Source organism: Pseudopodoces humilis, chromosome 2 (genome assembly GCF_049639895.1).
Source record: "Pseudopodoces humilis isolate 2021_Gansu_Grassland_sample_001 chromosome 2, ASM4963989v1, whole genome shotgun sequence".
In the NCBI taxonomy this organism is placed as follows: Eukaryota; Metazoa; Chordata; class Aves; order Passeriformes; family Paridae; genus Pseudopodoces; species Pseudopodoces humilis.
In genome coordinates this window covers 43,102,672-43,120,299 of record NC_142201.1, presented here as the reverse complement: position 1 = coordinate 43,120,299, position 17,628 = coordinate 43,102,672, and positions in this window count along the sequence as shown.

The window sequence follows — 17,628 nt, the reverse complement described above, 5'->3', positions numbered from 1 at the left end:
TAAAACCTAAGGCAATATTTTGAAATAGGAGTACTATTGCTCCACGTGTGAATGTAAAAAGAACTAGCACAAGAAAATTCTATGAAACAAGGATTTGGCCTTATAGGTAGCTTTTCTTAAGTAAACTTAAAGAACTGAAAAATAAGGATCTTGTCTCTAAACACTGGATTTTGAAACCGTTTTGCTGTCATGACTTTCTATGATTTATCTAGAAAATTTTATGCTAAAATTTACACATTTTGAAGTGTATGGTGAATTTTTCATAAATAATATTTTGTTCTATAATTTGAATTGTCATGTTAAAAAAATAGAAAAATGTCATCTCTAAAGCAGTTAACTTAAGCAACAGATTTTAAGGATTCATGGGAAGTTTACAGAAACTCAATGGAATGAAAAAAAAAGCAGCCAACCATGTTAAGATAACTATCTTATGCCAGTAAACAGTGTTACATAACATTAGCCTGGAGCTATGTTAACTTCAAAGTATAGATGCATGCATTTAACTTTCCAAGACTTTTCCAGACAAGTTGAAGTTTCGCAAATATGAAGCTTCTACTTTTGCTTGAGAGTGAAGATGTTGAAATTTTTGTTTGTTTGTTAGTTGAGTTTTTTTCCCAAGACAAGTTTGATATAAATTTTGTTTGGTATATTGAACTAATGACTTCTAATCAAATTTACTTCTACTTTCCTATGAATGTCTATGGACTACAAAATAACTTGCTCATTTGAAGGTGTTCTATGTCCTGGGGACAAAAAAAAGATGCAATCATACAATTATTTTTAACTGTAGTTCTTGGTAATTAGTATACAGGTGAATGTAGAAAGGAGAAGGAATGGAAAGGGTATTTTTAACATGACTTTTAACAAATGTGAAAGAGGAACATGGGGAATTCACAGTGTTTGTGATTAACAAAGGCACAAGGGAAGGAAAAAGGTATGGGTGGTCTATTACTGTTGTGGGCTTTGTTCTCAAAAGTATCCTGTTTTGTCATACCTTTTCATTTTTCTGATGACAAACTGAAAATTGTATTTGTATATGTATATTTGAAAATATATATAATGTTAGAGGTAATATATACAAAAGTAAAATGTTGCTTGTCTATTTCTTTCCTCACACTGGTAACTTCAGAAATACAAGTTTAACTCCGCCTCAATGGTTCTTAATTTTATCATTAAAACTAGATGCTACACAATAAAAATGTTTTTAGAAATGGAAGAAATACTTCCATTGTACTTCATTGTTGTCTTTCAGAGGTAATGTATAATATTAAATGTTCTGCTGAGCCTAATCTCTTAAGGTATTCTTTTAAAATATTTTATCCTTTTTAAATCAACCTCATTTGTGTAATAAGAGAAACTAAATTTGATTGCAATGAGTACTGTGTAAGCTATAATAAAGCTATAATAAAACTGTGTGGTAAAAATCTACCCAATCAGTTACACAAACATCACCTAAGGAATAAAATTCTAACCGTGATAACAGTAAAATAATTTTACAGGTTTTCAGAATTGTTCATCCAGAAGAAGCAGCAAAGACCTATGGCTTGCTTCAAACTCATGATATAAGAATCCCTCATATACTCTGAGTCTTACTGTCTATTCTTCTATCACCACAGTTTTACTACCAATCTTTATAAAGCACATATTCATGCCAACTTACTACTTCATATACTTCAGGTTTCTATTAAACATAGAATAATGTTTATTTATTTATGACCAAACATGCCTTGGTCTGTTAGCAACTGGTCTTTTAAATTTGATGTTCTTGTTTTTCTTCTTTCATCCTCAGGTTCCCAAGGAAGTTCCATTTCACTCCTTTTAAGGACAAGGCTTAAGTGATTCATTTTTAATGAGCTGAAACTTTATGATGCTTCAGATGTAGAATTTGTTTTTACTGATACACTTGTATTCCCGTTATGATTATTCCTACAAATTACTTCAGGATCTTGATATATTACTGACTTATGATAGTGGCTGGTACAATACAGAATGTTCACATATTTTCAAAAGACCAAAATTTAGGGCTCAGATCCTAAATAAAGATATTACGTACAACTTCCATATACACTGATATCTTTTTTCCCCTTCATTAGAGAATCTAATAAACTGCATTGTAGTGTTAAGACTGAGGCTTCTGCTCTGTATAATAAAATATTTTTTTGAAAACCAAATTTATTGGCCTGGAACATTAAGTAGCTATTAAGGACAAAATCACAATTCATGAAAAAACAAGTATTTTTTCATTCCTTTTCTTTCAGTAACTTGTAATATAAAACATTTTATTAATCATTTTTCACAACATATAGGAAAATTTTCCTTGTCTATGTGGCAGGATGTGTCCCCTCCCCTCTCTACTACAGATAGCTGGTGCATATGAAAGATCCAGCAAGGGGTGTTATGTGTTTGGGACGATGCCCAAAAAAATGGGCATCAGATGCACAAAAAAACTTAAGACACAGCCAAAATAGCAAAGCAAGACAATTTTATTTGTTGCATTACCAATTAAATATATACTGACCCCTGGAATTTGGAGAAGCTGCCAAGCAGGAGGAGGAGATAGAGCATGGCTCCTGAGTGGGAGGGGCAGGAGGGTAGTGCACCTTCAGGGAGTCCCCTGGATGAAAACTGTGCATCATGTCATTCTCTCTCCTTCACCCCAGGACCACAACTTATATTTCCTCCTCAGGAGTGGCCAGTTTCAATACCATGTCACACAGGGCCAATGCATGAGATGAGGTCACAACAGCCCATGATTGCACCTCCATGCCACAATGGCTTTATTGTCTATTGTTCCCCTTTCACAGGATGAATCCCACCAGGTGACCAATACAGTTTTGTTTCTGAAGGTTAGTCCCACCAGCTAACAATAAGTTCTTCTATGTTATCTTGTCAATGGGCACAACCGCAGACCAAATATGTCAGGCCTCAGACCATCTTCAATCCCTGACACAAGTGGTCATCTCTGGCACCAAAAAAGGCTCAGGCCCCAGCTAAGAATCAAAATCTTTGTCTGGAGAGCAGATACCAGAAGAGAAAAAATAAATATTCCTGACTGAGAGACACTGCTTTACAAAGACTATAAAAGACACACAAGTTATGACAAAGGCAGAAGTCTCCTACACACACATACCCTGATAAGCATTCAGGACTTCTCCCCGGAGTCTGAACACAGATTCTGGGGTTACTTTCCTGGAATTGAGGGAAAGGATCTCAATGTGTGCCCCACCAACAACTGGGTGGTAAGATACATTAAATCCTGTTATATTCTTTCTTCACTAGCTGTAAAATTAATGATACCTTTAACCTTGCACTGTATACACCTACTAGTAGATCCTTTTTCCCCTTATTCCTGTTTAGTGTATAGCTTATTTTAAGTCTTACGTCTGTTAGTTTTGTGTCTATTAAATAAATAATTCATTCTATAATGGACCTAATCAGTCATTATTAAAGAACTTGAGAACAAGAGTGGGTTTTGGGGTGCTGACCACCTCAATAAAGTTACTGTCTGCTGCCAAAGGCCTGGGAAAAGGCAGAGACTTATCTAAAGCCCACATCTTTTCATAACAGTCTTATTAACAAAAGAAAAGAATCTAAACCATCAGGAGTTTCACATACATCAGGATTTTTACCTTCAATGACCAAAAAAAAAAAAAAATTCCTAAAGAACAAAGGTTACATAAAAAAGTCCAAGCACATAATTCATTCCCAAGGTAGACGCACTGATCTCAAATTGTAACCTTTGAGGTGGCGTTTCTCAATATCAGTCTATCTAATGCATCTCTCTTTAGGACAAAAAACCAGAATTTTCTGCTCAGTTTTCTTTGAATAAAAATATGGAGAAAAGGGAGAAAAAAAAAGGTATCAAATATTTAATTTAGTAATTTTTTTTTTTATATCCATTTGTGATTAGGTCATGAAAGTGGTCAAATGTCCAAACCTCCATATTATTACTATTACTGGAAGACAAATTACTTATTGATGTCACAAAGTGTATATTCTCCTTTATTTCCTGAGACTAAAAAAAAACTCATGAAAATGGTTTTTATGCCTTAATTTTGTCTGGTTTTAAAAAACAAAGCAGATGTTTTTGTAAAGTTTTAGTTCCATAGGAATTAAGTCATTTGTTCAGCATGTGCTTTTTAATTAATTGCTAAATAGGAGAACACCAATGTATTCTTACTAATGGAATGGATCTACAGCTTCTGAATTGGTGCCCTCTTAAAAGTAATACATAAATCGACACACTTTCCTTCTTGTACATAGTTTAATTGTAAGAAATCCTTGAATACATGGAATATATTTACCTAGCTTTACATTTATGATTTGAAATAACATTTACCAAATAAGAGAATGTTGCCTTGACAATTCAATGCTATATATGCTATAAAAAGCAAAAGAGCTCAAATTACCATCTGAGACAAACATATGATACTAAAATAAGAATTCTTGAACTATTCATTCAAAAACACTGTAGATCAAAATTATACCCAACTATAATATAATTGAAAAATACCACAGTTTAAGGAAAAAAATACAGACCATGTCCTATAGATCATAAAGAAAAAAAAAATGAATTTATATTATAAACAATGTAAAATGAAGTTTGTCTTAAGAGTATAGCAGTCCCTGAATCAGTCTTGAAAACTTTAAATTACAAAATTTAAAAGGAGCAACTGATGGAATTGCGACAAAGTCCAGAGACCCAAACTCAGGACTGCTACAAGAGGCAGGCCAATGGAATGCAGGACTACAGCAACATAGCTCCTTCCAGGAGTTTCGGATACACAGTACCCTAACCACCAGGAGGTTTTTTACTGTTCCACCCAGGGTTAGGGTCACACCCAGGGTTAGGCTGTAGGCAACTAAAAAGCCCAGAGTTCCATGCACTGGGCAGCCATGATACCTGAAAAACACACAAAAAGGAATACAAGATAGCCACAAAGTAGCTCTCTTCATACAATATGCTTAACACCAGATTAAGACACACGGACTTTTCACTGCTCCACCTTGGGTTAGGTTTACACCTAGGGCTACGGTTACACCTAGGGTTATGGTTCAGAAAACAACAAATCCCAAAGTTCCAAGCACACCGCAGCTAGAAAAGGCATTCCAAGGCAAACAAAAGACTGCCATAGGGCTGGTCCAAAAATACCTTTCTTCCTGACACCAATATCAGGAAAAGGATCTGTTTACTACACAAACTAGGGTGAGAGTTATGCTGAGGATTTGGGTTATGCCTAGGGTAAGGGTAATGCCTAGGGTTTGGGGGCAGAGAACCACAAAGACCACAGGTCCAGGGATGATGCAGCAACAAAAGACCTCCCAAAGGGAATACAAGAAAACCACAAAATAGCTCTCTCTATAACAATTTACTCAACACAAGAATCAGCCCAAATCTCCTTCAACTGCACCACCAAGGTTACTGGCACACCAAAGGTTATGGTTAAGCCTCAGATTAAGGTTCAGAAAACTACAAAGATCAGAGCACCAGGAACTGGGCAGCTACAATAGACCTGCCAAACTAAATAGAAAACCGCCACAAAACTGATCTTTCTATAATTTTTTCCTTTTCACCTGTATCAGCCAAAGGCCCTTTTCAATTCTCCACCTAGTGCTAGGGTTACGCCTAGGGTTAGGGTTCAGAAAACTACAAATCCCAGAGCTCCAGGGACTATACAGCTACAATTGACCTGCCAAAATAAATACAAAATCACCACAAAACAGCTCTCTCAGTAAATTTTTGTTTGACATTTCCCTTGGTCCCATTGTCTTTGCACTGCTCCACCTAGGGTTAGGGTTACGCCTAGGGTATGGGTTACGCCTAGGGTATGGGTTACGCCTAGGGTATGGGTTATGCCTAGGGTTAGGGTTCTGAAAACTACAAAGCCCAGAGCTCCAGGGACTGTGCAGCAGCAACAGACCTGCCAAAGTAAAGAGAAAACCATCACAAAACAGCTCTCTCTGGAGCCTTTTGTTGGACATCTCGCTTGGTCCCGTGGTCTTTGCACTGCTCCACTTAGGGTTACACCTAGGGTTAAGGTCACACCTAGGGTTAGGGTTTAGAAAACTACAAAGCCCAGAGCTCCAGGAACTGTGCAGCTGCAATAGACCTGCCAAAGTAAAGAGAAAACCGCCACAAAACAGATCTCTCTATAAATTTTTCCTTATCACCCGTATCAACCAAAGTCCCTTTTCACTGCTCCAGCTAGGGTTACGGTTATGCCTAGGGTTAGGGCTTAGAAAACAACAAAGCCCAGAGCTCCAGGGACTGTGCTGCTGCAATAGAACTGCCAAACTAAATAGAAAATCGCCACAAAACAGCTCTCTCCGTAAGTTTTTGTTTGACATCTTCTTTGATCCCATGGTGTTGTGGTTTTAAAGAAGTAACTAAAAATCACTAGAAAACTTACTTATTTCTTGCTGTGAGATATGGATTAGAACAAGAACAAAACAGGCTTAAAACTTAAAAGAAATAAAGAAAGTTTATTAACAAAAACTATAAGAATAAGAAAAGCAGAATAAAACTTGCAGAAAACCCTTTTCTCCCCTACTACCCACCATTCCCTTGTTCACATGACAACATAGAGACAAAAAACTTTGGTATTTAAAACAGTCCCAATTCTTGCTAAAGTCTTCTCATCAGTCTTTGTAGAGAAACAGAAGTCTTTTTCTGCTAATCTATGGAGTTTTTCACAAGAAAACTAATTTTCTTCATAGCTTTTATTTCTCTGATGCCAGCTGCCTGAAAATCTGTCATCAGTTCTCTCCTCCCATTTCACATCACTCTGAGGTGTGTTATGGGCCATGAGTCTAGGGATGTCATTTTTAAGGATGAGTTATTCAAAGGCAAAAGTCCTCTTCATCTGTCTCTGTGAGCTTCTCTGGAAACAGAAGTTTTCACTTTGCCTCTGTTATAGATATGTTTTATGTTATTGGCTTTTCGCAAATATTAAGATGAATGTTATGTGTATAAGAATGAGAAATTTTGTTGTATTAATATAGTTTTCTTTATTTCTGTTATTGATGAAATTTAGAAATAGTAGTATAATACATATATGTTAGGTTATGGCATAGTATTAAAATAAAAACTGTCTTTGTTTGTATAACCCAAAGACTGAGAAAAAAATAGCTAGAGAACTCCTGCATTTGTAAACTATCTTATCCAGATGAAGACAGCAGTGACCAGAGCTCTGGGGGAGGAATTTATTGTGTTCCTGGTATCAGAGAATGTAAATCTCAATGTCGCCAAGAAGATTGATCTATTGGGAAGGGGGCAAGAGAAAACTAAACAGAAGAACACCAGAGATCCTAAGAAGAATGTATGAATATGTATGAGAATTTATGGATATGTAGTAGGATTCTGTTTTTAAGGGACAATCCTTTGTTAGTAAGGTGTGCTCTCTTAGCTGAATGCAGAGACACACGGCCGTATCTGTATACTTTACTTTATTTTTCTCTCCTAATTGTTTTTTTATTAAACTTTTAAATTCTATAAAAATTCTGTGAACCTCGTTTTTCACACCTCTACAAAGCTACAAATCTTCTATTTGTAGAATTTAAACTATTAGTTCTCCTCCTCTGTTTCAGCACCTCACTGTGTCACAACCACTTTACTATTTGCTCAAAATCCACACTTTGAACTACTCTATTCCTCCCTATATACTCTGTCATGAATTAAAGCAGTTTTTTTCAGAACACTATTGTCCATCTCCATAGCTTTAACAGAAGAATATTTCAGCTTAATTAAAGCATCTCCTTATTCTCTACCTTTTCTGAAGCTTAATTCCTTTCTTTACTGTCTCTGATAGTTTATAAAGTCTCTTTACATGTTGATTACTCTCTTTCTCTTTCTCTAGAAAAAAAGGATTAATCTGCAAGTCTCATCTGGGTAATTAAAAGGTTAAAATCTTGCCCAGGCTTTGTAGATGGTTCTGTGATCTCTGCTGGAGCAGCAGCTGGAGCTGTCTGCGATGGAAGATTCTTCATGGCTGCTCTGGAGAGTGTGGTCACTGTCTCAGCCCGCCACAGGTCAAGAGCTTTTTCCTTTCTTTGCCCGGCAGTCTCTGGTGAATTCAGTCACAGCAAAAACTGCAGCCGAGCCAGGGACCGGCCTGGCCCGGCCAGAGCCCGGGACAAGCCCCGCAGGCCCCATCTCCCGGCCGGGAGCTGCGGCAGGCCCAGCCCAGCCCCTGCCCCACGGGGCCGCATGGCCTGGGCAGGGAACGGGAACCAGCTAAAGCTCTGTTACCTTTCACAGCCAGGAAACAGAGACAAAGAAATTCCCAGGCTTAGGTCTGAAGGTGGTGTTCACAGGTTGATCTCACTTTTCAATGGTCAAAACTGCTGTCAATTTTTAGAAATGGCCAGTTTTGGGCCAGGAAAAAAACTCCCATCAGCCTCCAGCAGTTTCAACTTCTTTAGGTGTTTCTCTTTCTTTTCTTAAATGCCAATCTACCAGAACAGAATAGAAAACAAGTCCATGGGTGAGCCAATGATAGGTTAGATTTGTATTCAAACAGGGACTCCCAGCCAATCCCATCCAATCCTGAATGCAGACTTATCATTGGCCAGGGGTCTGGGCGGTGTGGAGTCCCCGACCAATCAGATGTGTAAGTGCGGGAATTTTGAACCCCCTAAGAAAAGGGCGGCCATAATAAATCTGGGCTGTTTGTCACATGATCTTCCGTGTACTCAAGTTGTTCCTGTCTCCAACCTACAACTACATAATAATATGGTTTAAAAAAAAAAATAAATTGTGAAATATCTTAGTTTTACTAACACAAGCTGGAGAAGGATTGCCATTATGAATGAAAGAAGAATTAAGAACTATATAAACATGCAATTCTTTTATTCAGTAATCATGGTGGGAGCAGGATTCCTCTAATCTACTTTTGATCTGCTTGATGTTATCCTCCAGTTTGGATAAGTCGTACAGTTAGGCTTGACACTGCTTAATAAAGAGGATCTCTCATCCTGAAGCAGAGCTGTACTAAGTGGTTTAGTTATTTTCTGATTAGTTTGGAAAAAAAGTAATTGAAAAAACCAAACACAGAGACAGAATTACCTCTTCAGCAGTGTGGATGATAGGGGTCCAGTATTTTAAATAATGCTCTAACTTATGTATGCCCTAAATGACTCCAGAGAAAATTCATAGGTTGCTTTAATATTCAGTAACAGGGCAAGGTATTTTCAAAATGTCTCCCCTCCCCTCCCCTCCTAATGAAATTTGATAGTGGCAAAAGTTGTCAAATATTATTACTGCATACATGGACTTTCTCTGTCCTTTCCCTCCCCAAAAAATAATCAGACAATCTTGAGGTGCAGAATAATAATGGGAAGATTAAATTCATTATACAGAATACAAACCCATATGCTTAGTTAGAATTTTATTTCCTCTACTGTTTCAGGGAAAAACTACTCACCCCTTGTGGTTTATATCAAATCAGAATCATAATGGTGTATTGATCAGTGACATGACATCAATCCATGAACTACACATGCCAGGTAAATGTAACCAATAAAACAGCTAAACCACATAGTAGACACTTACAAATTTTATTAACTATCTACAAGTTACATCTACCTGGAATGGAGATGCTCTGTAAGGAAAAGCATGCTGGGAGCCACGTGGGTGTCCCCAGGTGGGACAGCAGGACGTCTCTCAGCACCCAAAGTGAGGAGTAAGGCATGCTGAAAGGGCCATCAGGGACAAGTAGACAGCAGAGTTTAGGAGATCTTAGGAAAGTCTGGGCAGGATGAATAAGACCTCAGGGTCCTGGCACTGCTGCTTCATAGCTAATGCCCAGAAGTTCTAAGGACCTTACACACATGCACACACAGCTACAAGCTCACCCTCCTCCACAGCCTTGAGGTCTCCCTTAGGTGCACATCCTTCCTGCAGGAGAAACACTGCCCCTGGTTTTTGTGGTCCCCTCCTGCTCCTGATGTGCTCTTGATACACCCACCAGTGAGGAAGTGCCCCAGATGTGCCTGCTCCCCAGACTGGGATCCGTGCAGAGTGCCACTCTGCTGTCAGCCTGTTGCTGGGTAGCAGTTGTGCTGTTTAACCTGGGCAAGGTTCAAGGTGACCAAGGGCACTGCTGGTGGGGATGGAATCTCTCAGACAGCTGCAGCTGATCAGTTGAAACTTCTTCACAGTATGATGACACCCTTATTTAAAATGTCTTCAGGTAATTCCCTCATTGATGTTTAATTCTGCTAATATCTGTTTAAAACTGATACTATCTATTTTCCTAGTTTTGCCAGTTTTTGATGAACAAGCTGTCCAGAATAGGCAGGTTTGGGTATTCCATTCGCATATGGTATCTGAATTTAGTTTCTATTGTATCAGTTATTTTTACTCAAAAACATATTACGAAGAGCAGATGGTGCAGATTTCCACCACAATTTGTATGTAGATATAAAAAACTGTTGAAAGTTGCAGAAATAAATTGTTTTGATTTCCTCTGTATTCATTGTTGGGACAAGTTTTTTACAACTACTAAACATTTAATTTTGAGTTTGTTGTTCTAATTAGGAATGGCGAAAAGAACGACATAGACTCTCAAGGAGTCTGAACAGGAGAATCTCTTAGTTTATTGCTTCAGGCCTGTTTTATAGACAGATACGTGGAAAGTACAGAAAGGAAACTCTTATTGGTTAGTTAACTGCTACATCACCATCATTGGTCAGTGGTGCACACCACCTCCTGACTTTCTCCTGCAAGGAAAACAAGAGGACAGACAAACAGCACCTGGCAGTTGTTTTCTGTCTCTGAGGATTGCTTTCAAATCCTCCTATGAATTTCTCAGGCTAGCTCTCAGACAGGATCGAGCTCTGTGTAGTTTGTAATAGCCACAGGCACTCTGGTTCAGATTTAGCATCCATATGAGTTAGGTTTTTTTGAGACACCATGGTAAGAACAGCAACACTCATGAGAGATTTTAATTTACTTAAAAAACAAACAAACAAAATTATTAAAATTATACAGTTTCCCATTGAAGTCTATTGCACCATTTAGAGTTTAACTTTTTTTCACTAATGTCTAGGGAAAAAAATCTTGATGGCATTAATTGGTGTCTCATTCCTCTTGATAAGAGGATATTGATTTTTTTTTTTTGTGGCAGCCTTCCCCAGAGCACTTGTCATGTGCTGTGACAAGCTTGGTCTTCCCTAAACCATCAGAATCCTAATTCTCTCTGTCTTCCTTACATTTATTTTGGTTTTGCCTAGATTGTTAGATAGCTGTTGTTAGACACTGTATCACAGTTTCTTGCCATTGCTGAGGTCTTGACTTGGTGAAATCCATTATAATCCAGTATGTAATCATTTAGTACAGACGTGGTTTATTTTCCCTTTTTCATATCTATCTTCTCTTGCACTTTATGGACAGTACCTTATTTGGCCCCTTTTTATTTCTTTTCATTTGAACAAAGAAATATTATGGGAAAAAAAAGGAAAAAAGGGGGAAAAAAATAATTGTTCCTAACATTTATCTCATTGGCTTCTGTTCATTAATGGAAGTGACAAATCCATATTACCTGACCTGGTAATCAGGATTTTTTTCTCAGATGTCTTAATCAGTGAAGAGCATGAACACTGGTAACAACATACTTTGTTTTATCACAGATGTAAGTAACATCTATAATCTTTAGATTCTAATTTCCTCAAGAGCTTATTAAAAAAAATTAGATAATTTTCTAATGGTCTGTCTCTAAAGATGTTTCAGATAATGGAAATTCCACATTCAAAAATTAACTGCAGAATTTCTTTAACACTACTCTTTAAACTGAGGAAGACATAGCTCTAATTTTCAACAAAAGCCATATTTCCAGTGAAAATACTATCAATTTTTAAGTCTATCAGTCAAAAGCTACGTCACTATGATGATAATTAAGGACAGAGGTTTTAATTTAGAATATAGCTCTTCAGATTTTACTCTTTAATGTTTTGATGCCATATTGTAATGTTGTTTTTTGTAAAGCTACTAAGAGAGTGAAATAAGTATTTTTAGTTTCAAGGACAGAAAACAATGTAATCCTTAACAAAACAATTTTCTTCAAATACTTCCCTACTTTCTGGGTTTTTTTCCCCTATATTTCCCATCTCACTTGTTTTGAGCAGGTTTTTGCAATGTTTCAATGAAACTAAAAACAAACGCAATATATGTATATTTTAAAAATCCAACATAAAGACAAATATTTCCCTGTGCTTTTAACTGAAATGCAATATGCTTGGTTTTGGTTTTATTTCTCATTGTTCACAGTTTTACTGCTATTTAAAACTGACTGCCTCCTGTTCTGCTGGTTTCTTCTTGTTCTACTAGTTTCTACTTGTTCTACTAGTTATTTCACTAGAGTGGCATCCTGTCCCATACTAAAATCATAAGCTATGCCCCCCCCTGGTTAATGTACACCCATGAATATGGGGAATAGAAAGCAGTGAAGGTTATTAGGGCTTTAAATTTTCTGCTGGTCTAAATTAGGAGCTAATTATTATTCTCCCGAAGCAAGGAGAAGCAGGATAAAAACTGACTATGAAAATGCAAAAAAAACCCACCAAAACAAATCCAAACAAGCCTCCCTTCCATTGTTTGACTTAGAATTATATGATGTCTTATAGGGGTGCTGTTAAGACCATTATTTCCACTTGAATGATTCCTGACTGTTAGTCAGAGTAAATCTAGCCAGATCTAGCTTAAAATTTTAATTGCAACAAACATATTTGTGATGCATTTTCATAATATTTATTTTGTGAAAGCAAGAAGTGCTTCAAAAATACAACACACTATTATTATTAAGAAGAACTTCAGTTTTCTATAATATTGAACTATCACAGTAAGTTCATGCAAAGGGAACAAGTAAATAAGCAAGAACTTGTACTAAAGGAAATTTAAGAATTCGCATAGGGTTGAATTCCAGGTTATTATTATAGGAATAAAAGCTATTTTTTTCCTGTGATTGGAAATCAGAAGGCATTTCCAGCAAGATTTCTGTAAATCTTTTGGTATAGCTATCTTTATGTCTTCTTGTTTACAAGCTGGGGGTCTTCTCCCCCAGAAGAGAAAATTAAAATCCACTGTATTTGAAAGAAAGGCAATTAAAGTTGTGTTGTCACAAAAAAATTCAGGTTGGGTGGAATCTTGAGAGGTCTCCAGTCCAACCTCGTGCTCAGAGCAAGGTAAGCTCTAAGGATGCCTAGGTATTTTTCCAGTTGAATCTTTTAAACTCCAAAGGATGACATATTTCTGTGAGCACCTGTACGATTACAGTTGCCCATCTCAAAACACTGCTAAAGTTAAAATGAACCACCACAGAGCAAACTTGAGAGGGAACAGAAGGGAAGGATTTGAATCATTTGTTAGGAAGGCTCTAATTCCAGGCCTAATGGAGGTAATATCTGTTTAGCACATCCTGGTTAACATCCAGAAAAAAAACCCATCTGTGGCAAACAGTGAGAAAAGAAGCAACTGCTCATACATGTATCGCCTTAAGTTATTTGAATGTTATCTCTGCCCTGTGGATACCTGTATAAAGGACTGTATAAAGGTGGTACCACCAGAAGAACAACACAAGAACCCTCACCACCAAAATGCCCAGGGTGATGAGGGACCAACGGGATGCTGCTGGATACATTGCTGGTGACTATCTTCTGCTTGATCTGTCTCTCTCCACTCTCCCCCACTTTTCTATGTCTTTCTATCTCTCTATCTTACCTTTACTATTAAATAACACCCATGTTACCGACTTCAGCATATGGTCTCATTTGCACTTTAATTCAGTCAGAGGCATCTCCCACTAATCAGATCATATTAGTACCTTGATTACCTTCATGACTCTTATTTCCAGTCAGAACCTCACCTCTTTCAACTTTGCCCTTGTCCTGCCACCAAGCAGGTCCATGAAGACCTTGGCTCCTTCTTGTCAGTAGCCTCCCTCATAGCCCCTCGGTGGAGCTCAGTACTTTTAGGCTGTATTCTGTCCCTGGGAAAACTTGTATGATTTTCCTTGGGGCACATTTCTGGATACATGGAGGATAAAACTTTGGGAGTAGTCCAAATGGTAAACTAGACCTAGACAATCCAGATTATCTTCTGCAGTAAAATAACTGGGTCTGTGGAGAAGAGGAAAGCACAGAGTGAGAATCACTGACTTTGAGTTCAGCAGTTTTCCCATTCCTGAAGCCTAGCTGGTATATAAGAATGTGGGTGAGAGGACAAAGCAGAGGGGTAAAACACAGCATGAATGAAGGTAGCAGTTAAGGGGTTCAGCTGTTTGTGAATGTGTTAATATTTGGAGAGGATGTGTAATATATGAAAATGTTGAAAGAAAATGCAGTGAATACATAATAAATACGCTGTGGGCCTGCAGCAGCCCTACCTAGTAGGAACAGCACAGGGCAGGGCTTCCTCGGGGTCAGGGCTGGTGTTGGCTACCTGGATCTGGCAGGAGATGGTTAAAGCCAGTCAGAGATGGTTGGATTTTCCCTCTTCTCATGTTGTTTCCCAATGGGAACTGGCCTGGGGACTGCCTCTGACTGGCTGGGGCCAAAGTCTTGACAGAAATGGGGTGGAGGAAAATCACCACTTTGTGTCACAGGGTAGGAGGCACTAACACCTCCCCATAGAAGTTTGAGATGAGCTGACAACAGGTGAAGGAAGAAGAAATGCCATCTCAAAGCCTTGAGCAGGGCTCTGAGATGGATGTCAGAGGGTGGTCATACCCATGATTTCTGTGATTGCCTTCTACTTCACCTTAGATCTGTTGGCACAGCATTTTGAAGACATTCAGAAGAAAAGCACAATGCCAAAGGAATTGATGAAAAGAATAATTCTCACCCTTAGGTTTTGGCTTTTTTAAAATATTTTTTTTAAAAAAACAATAAACTTTATCTCCACTCATATACCCTATGTTCCCTTTTGCCCATGATGGAATTTAACAAAAAGCTTTAAATTTTAATTTCTGGATTTTTTTGAGAGTGACATTTCTATTAAAGCTTCCAGCTAATATTTCCCCAATCTTAATTTTGCCTGCCATAGCATCATTCCCTTTAAATAGCTATCATAGGCTTGATGTTAACAAGCTGCACTCCATTCCTAAATTGAAAGATCATAAAACCCCTGCCACATTAAAAAACTATGGTATTGAATCAGAAGAGAAGAAACTTCTCAGATAAGTGCTCCCCAAAGTAAAACGTCTTCAGCTTTTTCTTTAATTCTTTCATCGAGTCATAATTTTCTTGAAACCACATTAGCTGTGAGACATTATTAGGAATGGAGAACACAGTTCTTGGGATCCTCAGCTGGCCTCAACTACCTCATGTAGTACTTAGACAACTTTTCTCAGCTATGGGAGGCACAGGTTCAATCAATTTTGGCTAAGAAAAGACCAAGATTTACCTTTTTTATTTCTTTTGCTGCTCTAACCATCAGATTTGTACAACATGAAAGTACTAAGAATAACTTTTTGTTATGGCTTTACACTAAGGATAATTTATCTTTTCTCAGATCAAGAGACTGATGTATCAATCAATGCAAGAAGTATAATTTCAGATGATGGAATAGAGCTCTGGGCCTAGGAGCATATCTTTTGTGATTTAGAGTCTCAATAAGATACTTAAATTAGATGTACTAGATGATACAAAAATTATTACTGGTTCAATTTTATTTTATCTCTTTTTTTCTAGACTTTACTCTAGATGGTATTTTGTATTATTTTAAAGTGTTCAATTTTATTAAATCTGTTCTATATGTAATGACTGCTAACAAGCAGCTGGGGACAACTGTTACCATGATATGTGCCAAAATTATACAGAATGAGATAGAATAGATATAATTCACTGTATTCCTGAGAATATTCTGTTTCCAATTCAAGATATTTAATGGATAGTTCCCTTTATCATCCTTAAAATTAATTATCATAACATTCAAGGAATTTGAACCTCATATGATTTGCACAGTCATGCTGAAACAATAATCTTCTATAGGAAATCTTATGAACAAAGCTCTTGAAGAAGCAGAATATAAGGAAAGATAAACCTTTTACTGATCAACCTATTTTTTTGAGAAACAAAACTCTCCTTATATGGCAGGTATCGCCCAATAAAAAAAAACTAAACAACTAAGCACCCCAATATTTCTAGCAGGTAAACATTACTTAGAATTAACTTCAGCTTCATTATTTATGCAAGCTCATTTTCCACCTGAACCCATACAAACCACTGCCATAAGGACTTAGTTTAATATTGTGGATGCTAACAGAGAGCCTGTAGAAATTACAGGCTACATAGCTATGGATGCTAGCTTTGGAGCAAGCTGCAGGCCCCATGGCCGCTCAGTCCTGCCTGAGAAGCTGGCCTGGGAAATTCACAGGAGGATTTCAAAACAATCCTCAGAAATAGAAAACAACTGCCAGGTGCTGTTTGTCTGTCCTCTTGTTTTCCTTGCAGGAGAAAGTCAGGGGGTAGTGAACCCCACTGACCAATGATGGTGATGTGGTGATTTACTGACCAATAAGAGTTTCCTTTCTGTACTTTCCACAAACTAATCTATATAACAAGCTTAGAGCAATAAACTAGAGAGATTTCTCCTGTTCTGACTCCCTTGAGAGTCTGTGTCGTTCTTTCTCGCCGTTCCCAATTAGAACGACACATAGCTTTCTCAGTCCAGCCTGAGAAAGTAGCCTGGGAATTCATAAGGAGGATTCAAAACAATCCTCAAAGACAGAAAACAGCCTTGCAGATGCTGTTTGTCTGTCCCTTGTTTTCTTTGCAGGAGAAGGTCGGGAGTAGTATGCCCCACTGACCAATGATGGTGATGTAGTAGTTTGCTAACCAATAAGAGTTTCCTTTCTATACTTTCCACGTATCTGTCTATAAAACAGACCTGAAGTAATAAACTACGAGAAATTCTCCTAATCGACTCCAAGAGAGTCTGTGTTGTTCGTTCTCGCCGTTCCTAATAGAGTGACATAATATCATTAATTCATCTAGTCTCATTCATTTCAAAAAATTAGTATTTTTTCCCCTTTATAGGATTCATATTTTTGATTCATATTAGAGTATTTTGCCATAATTCAAAGAACAAGCTGAATTTATGGCATGTACAAACATTTTATTCATAAACACATAGTAGGCATGGCCATTTTCTTCATCTTCCAACTTCAGTGACCTCTTTCCATTACGGAACCCAGTATAAGCTTGACCTGCTGCAAACACTCAGAGGGAGTATTTTTAGATACATTATGATCTCATACTGCAGTAATTTTAAAAAAGCAAATAATTCTAAAAATATCAGACTATTAGACAATTTCCTAAAATATTTATTATGAAGGACTAACAAATAGTGGCCACCGATAATATTTATTTGAAAAAATTTACGATTTCAAATTTATGATGCAAAAATTGATACAATGTGAATGAAAAAGAACATACCCAAGTATGTAAAAATTATTAACAAATCAGTATTCTAGGTAAGATAGTTCCTGAAACAAAGAATTAACTGTATAGTATCTAGTTCTGTTACAGACCTCTGGTTTTAAGGAAAAAAAAAAAAAAACTATACTGCTGCAATACATTGTTGCAGGGAATTAATCTACTGGAAAAGGAACAGAAAGAGACATATGCTGTGTT